Source organism: Lissotriton helveticus, chromosome 3_1 (assembly GCF_964261635.1).
Source record: "Lissotriton helveticus chromosome 3_1, aLisHel1.1, whole genome shotgun sequence".
Lineage (NCBI taxonomy): Eukaryota > Metazoa > Chordata > Amphibia > Caudata > Salamandridae > Lissotriton > Lissotriton helveticus.
Genome location: NC_136061.1, coordinates 1,982,574,437 through 1,982,581,188, shown reverse-complemented (window position 1 = coordinate 1,982,581,188; position 6,752 = coordinate 1,982,574,437).

Here is a 6,752-nt window from a genome sequence, read left to right as displayed (position 1 = left end):
AGTACACACCCAGCCAATTTGTGCGCGTGAGACAGACGTTTTGGTTTTAACTCATCACAGGTGTTGTGTGATAGGCAGGCAGTCCAATTCCATCACTACTTCCGCCTGTCCACTGGTATTTAAATGAATAGGACTGGTCTTCTATGTGTTCCAAATTTCTTCATTGAACTGTTTATGTTTCAATTCATTTTGAGTCTATTTGTCATGTAAAAAGTTATGTTGGTGTCATGAATTTTGAGCATCTTCTTTGAGCATCTTCTTTAAACTTTTGTACACTTGTATATATTGTGCACACAACTGTATGTTATTGATTCGACTTTTTGACAGTGTTTCCTTTGTAGTCATGTGGATGAACTAATGAAACTTTAGCATAAATGAAAATAAACATTTTTGTAAAACAAAACGTCTGTCTCACGCAGCACAAATTGGCTGGGTGTGTACTAATTCAATAGAAAAGAAACCTGACTAGCCATTTTTTGTTCTGTTTATCGATTACCCTTTAGTGACACAACCATTTTAAACCCACCATACGTCATCATAGCCATGAAGACAGAAAATGAACATTTCACCAGCCTCAACAATAACAATTATGCGGCGGCCATCTTATAGTGGGTTAATAAAATGCAAAGATATCAATTACATTTATAAAGTGCAAGTGCTGAAAACTTTAACGAAAATATAAACCAAAATTAAGGATTAAAAAACATATTCTGTAAACAGGTGTAATTTTGTAAGCAGAAAAAATTCATTACCTGCTATACACATTCCCTGTTATTAATCCTAATCCCAACAGGAACAAAGAAAGATCACTTTAATATCTACTCAATTAGTAAACATTTAGATCAATTTCTTGTTGTCGCAAGACCTGTTGCGATAGCAAAATTGTGCCCTGAATGGGCTCATTGTTGTATGTGTATGTCTAGCTAAGCTAGCTGCTATAGGACATTCCTATTATTCTCTTTTGATGTAGTGCAGCAATACGTAGCGTAAGGAGTTAGAAGATTAAAAGGATATAAGTGTCTTTGCGTGTATGTATTACATATTTTGCATTACATCCTATTATCTTTACAATGAAGCTATTTTTCTAAATATAACACTGCCATTAGTTAATCTAGGTGTGTCCAAAGTTCCTCATCGTTATTCAGTCCAGCCGGACTCATACTTTGGAGCTCTATGATATAACGGGACTCTTTGGCTCTGAGTTTCTTCAGCCTGTCTCCACCCCTTTCGTGTTTGTCTACCCCGTCGATGCAGTAATATTGCAACAGATCCCTGTTACTTTGATGGTATAATTCAAAATGCCTTGCGACGGGGTAGGTAGGGTCTTTGTTCGAAATGGCCCGCATATGTTCCAATATTCGCTTTTTTTGTGGGGTTCTTAGTACTGCCAATATACCTTTTATTACACGGGCAGATGAGACAGTATATGGTATACTCAGAATTACAATTATAGAATTTATTGATTGTTCTTATTGGCCTAGGGTCCCCTGGTCCACCTTCAAAAGTAGTGATTTATTTACTAAATCTGCAGGCTTTGCATTTCCTGCAAGGAAAAAAGCCATTTATTCCTAGTTTGTTCTGTGTGGCATTGGATTTAGTAAAGTGGCTGTGTATAAGATGGTCTCCTATTGAGGGGCACCTTTTGTATGTGATAGGCGGGCGTTCTGGAATGTGTGCTCTTAGTACATTATCGGTTTGGAGGATGTGCCAATTCTTTTTGAAAATCTGGACAATTTGTGCAGATCTGTCATTGTACGTTGTGATCATTCGTACAGTGTTGTTCTCATCTTTAGATTGTTTAGGTGTGATGTTTTTAGAAGATAGTAATGTTTTCCTCTCAATCTCCTGCACTTTTAGTTCAGCAGTTTTCAAGTGTCCTTTCCTGTAACCTCTATCAGAGAAGCGCGATAATGCATCATTTTTAGCACTTGTATAACTCTCCTCGGTGGAGCAGTTGCGCTTTAAGCGCAAAAGTTCCCCATAGGGTATACTTTTAATTAGGCTTGTTGGATGGTGACTGCCTGCGTGCAGAACTGCATTACCCGCAGTAGGTTTTCTGAAAAGACGGGTTAATAGGACATTATTCTCAATATAGACCTGTAGGTCCAGATAGTTGACCGCGCTATTGCTGATATTTCCTGTGAATATAAGGTTCAGGTTGTTATTATTTAGAGATGCGATATACTCCTCCGCCGAGGGTGGATCGCCTCTCCATATAATAAACAGGTCGTCAATATATCGCGACCAAAGCACGATCCTATCTAACCATTGGTCATTGGCCTCCCCCCAGGCTACGTGCTTCTCCCACCAGCCAACGAAAAGATTTGCGTAGCTGGGGGCGAAGCACGTACCCATCGCTGTACCTCGGTTTTGCAGGTACAATTGTCCGTCAAACACAAAGATGTTGTTGTGAAGACAATATGCACCATCTGAAGCAGCATTTCATTGTGTTGTGTAAATTTTGGATGTTTTTGACCTAGAAACCATCTTATTGCATTTAAACCATCGGAGTGACAAATACAGGTGTATAAACTTGTGATATCCAAAGTTATAAGCAGTAACTTCTCTTCCCATCTAATCCCTTCTATATGTCTAAGAAAATCCTGTGTGTCCTGTATGTATGACGCCAGGTTTTTCACAAAGGGAGATAGAAAAGAGTCCACATATATTGCCGTGTTCTCCAAAAGGCTGTTGTTTGAAGCCACAATAGGTCTCCCTGGTGGATTTTTATAATGTTTGTGAATTTTTGGCAAGTGGTAGAATGTGGGTAAAGTTGGTTCTTCGCAAAGCAGGAAGGGATACTCATCATTATTAAGCATGCCCTCCTCTTTCCATTGTCCCAATAATTGATGGTATTTGATTATACTTTCCACATATATGTTACGATGAATTTTATTGTAACATTCAGTGTCTTCCAGTTGTCGCATTGCTTCTCTTTGTTAATGTTCTTTATTAAAAATCACCATGTTTCCAACTTTGTCTGAAGGTTTTATCTCTATAGACTTGTCACTCTTTAGTGTTTGTAATGCTTCCCAATATTTCCGTGGAATATTGTACTGTTCAATTCCTTTGTGGCTTTTTTGGCCAGATTTTTTAAGTCTGCGATAACAGCTTAGTTAAAAACGTCTATGGCATCAAAAGATGTATGTGGAATTTTTCTCGATTTTCTTTTGAACTCACTGTTTTAGCTTACTTGTTTGATTCCTGCATGTTCTAGGTAATCTTGTGTGCTGGGTGCTGTTGATTCACCAGCACCCAAGCTTTCCAGTGCTTGCATAGTTGACATAGCTCGAAAAGTATTAACTGTCGGTAAGGTCTCTATTGTTTCCTCTTCGACAGTAGCGGAATGTAGTGTTGATGTTTCACATTTTGGATTAATCAAGAAAATCTTTTGGAACTTCAATTTGCGTATGAACTTGAAGAGGTCTATGCGGACACCGGCGTAGTCATATCCTGTGGTTGGACAGAAGGTGGGACTAATTCTAAGACTTTCTGTTCTTCTTGCGTTAATGTTCTGCTAGAGAGATTGACCACAGTCTGTGCCGGTTTTTCATTTGGTTTTTGTTTTTCTTCCGTTGGCTTCTGGTTTCTCTCTGTGTTGGCATTTCTTCTGCCTCCTTTCTTACCCCGCCTTGTTTTCCTTTTTGATTTTTCGATTTTTGCTGTACTGGGGTGTGCGTCTGGTGTGTTGTTCTTTGACGACTTTCCCTGATGAGTTTGTATTCCCAAAAAAACGGGGGGTCTGTCTCAGTTTCCACGTTCTGTCCACTTTGGCCACCTTCTCCAGTTGGTTGTTCATCCTCGGATAACTCTACTTCTGACTCCGATGTTTCCTGGCCTTCGGTGACAGCTGCTCCAGCTTTATTTAGTTTTTTCCGGGCGTTGTCATATTTCCTTGCGAAGGTCAGTATGCGTCCTGTCGAATAGTCCTGTTCATCACGATCAAACTTGCTTTGTTTTCTTCGTCTGATCGTTTGTTCATAATCCTTCAATCTCTTAATCATAGCGTTTTTCAAATCGGCTGCATTCACAGTGTCCTGCTCTTTCCCGATTAGATCCTCCAATCTTTCTATCTCGTCAAGAGCTTTCTTCCTGTCACTCCAGGCATAGTGAACTAACATTTTTACCATGCCTTTCGCTGATTCAGCAGTATATGCAGCCCAGTCTTTGAGAAGTTGGGGGTCCGGGTTCTCATAAGCCGGTACTGTGTAGATTCTGAGACCCCTTGGTATTCGGTCGCAGTCTACATATCCCTGTAAAGAGGTGGCTTCCCACCATTTCCTTAATTCCCTCTCGGGGGCTTTTTCTAATGCTTGGAAGAGTATAGTTAAATTACTGGCAGAAGTCGCTGTAGTTGACTTATTAGTAATTTGTTTAGGCCGTCCACCAGAATTGGGCTTAAACATCCCTGTTGCCATTTCTTCATGTTCCTTAACGCTAGACATCTCGTTTTTTCTTTTGATCTTTTAACGTTGTAGGCGTGATTAAATAGCGCCCTCAGTAGCACTTTCACTGGTTGTCAAAGACGGGGAAGGGGAGAGGGTTTTAACGCACCGTTTTCTAACTCCTCGGAATAGAGGCTTGGAGCTTTAATAATTAGCAGTCACGGAAACACACGATGAAGCAAAGATTCACCAAGGTCGGCGCCGCAGCTCCCTCACGGAAGTCGTGTCACTTTCCAGCCGGTTAGTCACCGCAGCATCAGGTTCATTAGTCTGCTAATCCGCAAGTTCTTTTCCACGGAAATCGCTCTCTTTTCACGCCCGCATTTCCCTTGGCGTTCATGTAGATTTCAAAGCCTCCGGGCTGGCCGCCATATTGATTTACGAAACAGAACTTCACCACCGCCGCTCCGTACTTCCGGGTGCACACATCTGCGACGGTGACTCAGTAAGTATTACTTCACTTGGCAAACAGTTTTTAGGCTTGCAGCAATGAAAGGCACACTCGGAGTAGGTTGTAAAGCTAAAAATACTTTATTCGGTGCTTGAGCCCTCTCCCCTTCTATCGACAGACGCGTTTCGCCTCGCGGCTTTTTCAATGTCGATTACCCTTTAGTGACACAACCATTTTAAACCCACCATACGTCATCATAGCCATGAAGACAGAAAATTGACATTTCACCTGCCTCAACAATAACAATTATGCGGCGGCCATCTTATAGTGGGTTAATAAAATGCAAAGATATCAATTACATTTATAAAGTGCAAGTGCTGAAAACTTTAACGGAAATATAAACCAAAATTAAGGATTAAAAAACATATTCTGTAAACAGAATTTTGTAAGCAGAAAAAATTCATTACCTGCTATACACATTCCCTGTTATTAATCTTAATCCCAACAGGAACAAAGAAAGATCACTTTAATATCTACTCAATTAGTAAACATTTAGATCAATTTCTTGTTGTCGCAAGACCTGTTGCGATAGCAAAATTGTGCCCTGAATGGGCTCATTGTTGTATGTGTATGTCTAGCTAAGCTAGCTGCTATAGGACCTTCCTATTATTCTCTTTTGATGTAGTGCAGCAATACGTAGCGTAAGGATTTAGAAGATTAAAAGGATATAAGTGTCTTTGTGTGCATATAAAAAAAAAAATATATATATATATATATATATATACATACATATATATATATATATAGATATATATATATATATTTATATATATATATATACATATATATATATATATGTATATATATATATATATATATATATATATATGTATATATATATATATATATATATATATCACGAAATCCAGAGACTCCCCAACCTCCAAACGGCGATGGAGAGACACACGAACTCCAGTTGCTGTGATTTCGTTGTTTTTATTTTCTGCTTCTGTGTTCCCACAACCTGCCATTCCGCGTTTCGGCCAGCCAAGCTGACCTTGATCACATGTAGTTCAACCTACGCGAGATTTGACATTAAAATGCACACCCAACCAGTGTCACATGGTTCAATGATAGACATAGAAAAAACATTCTGCATGAATCTACCAGTGTCTATATTCAAATAGACATTTTTGCCTCAAATATCTCTATGTTTCCTGGCATACTTTTCGCTTTGCTTATAAAACAAAATTATATATAATACAAGTCATAAACAGTACAAAATACTGTGAGTATGCCGGGGTCCTAGTACCCATCAAGACTCAAGAAATCATCACGCTGAAAGGACATGTTTCCAATGTGCAAAATTGAGCAAAACTGTGCAAAATACGCAAATATAGTGCAAAACATAATGATGGAAAGATAGCTGTTAAAACTTTCTGATGGATTACAGTACAAAATACTTTTTAACTAGTGCAAATTACGCCACTGCAAAAAATTGCGAGTGTGAAAAATACGCAGTCCTCAGTTTAAAACCAGAAAAAGCCAATTCATGATCATGAGCTCAGGAAGGGATGCAGTATATATGTCATACACATTACAACAAAACCATGCTAAAAATTGTGATTTAAAGTGCAAGAATTTTTTTTTAAGAAAACAGTATGATAATCGGGATGTCTAGTAGGCTATTAAATTAGAATCTAATGTCCAATGAGATCTATCTTGTCCGGAGATACGATCAGTGAACTTCAGAAAACTCCTGGAGTGGACATCTCATCTACAAAAGATAAAAAGTATTGTGTTTGTCACTTAGTTTGAAATACAAACTAGCAATTTAAGTTTACAGAGTTTGTAATCAAAGGCACATATACTGACGTCTGACAAGTCCACTACAGGTCTGCCAATAAAATGAAAGG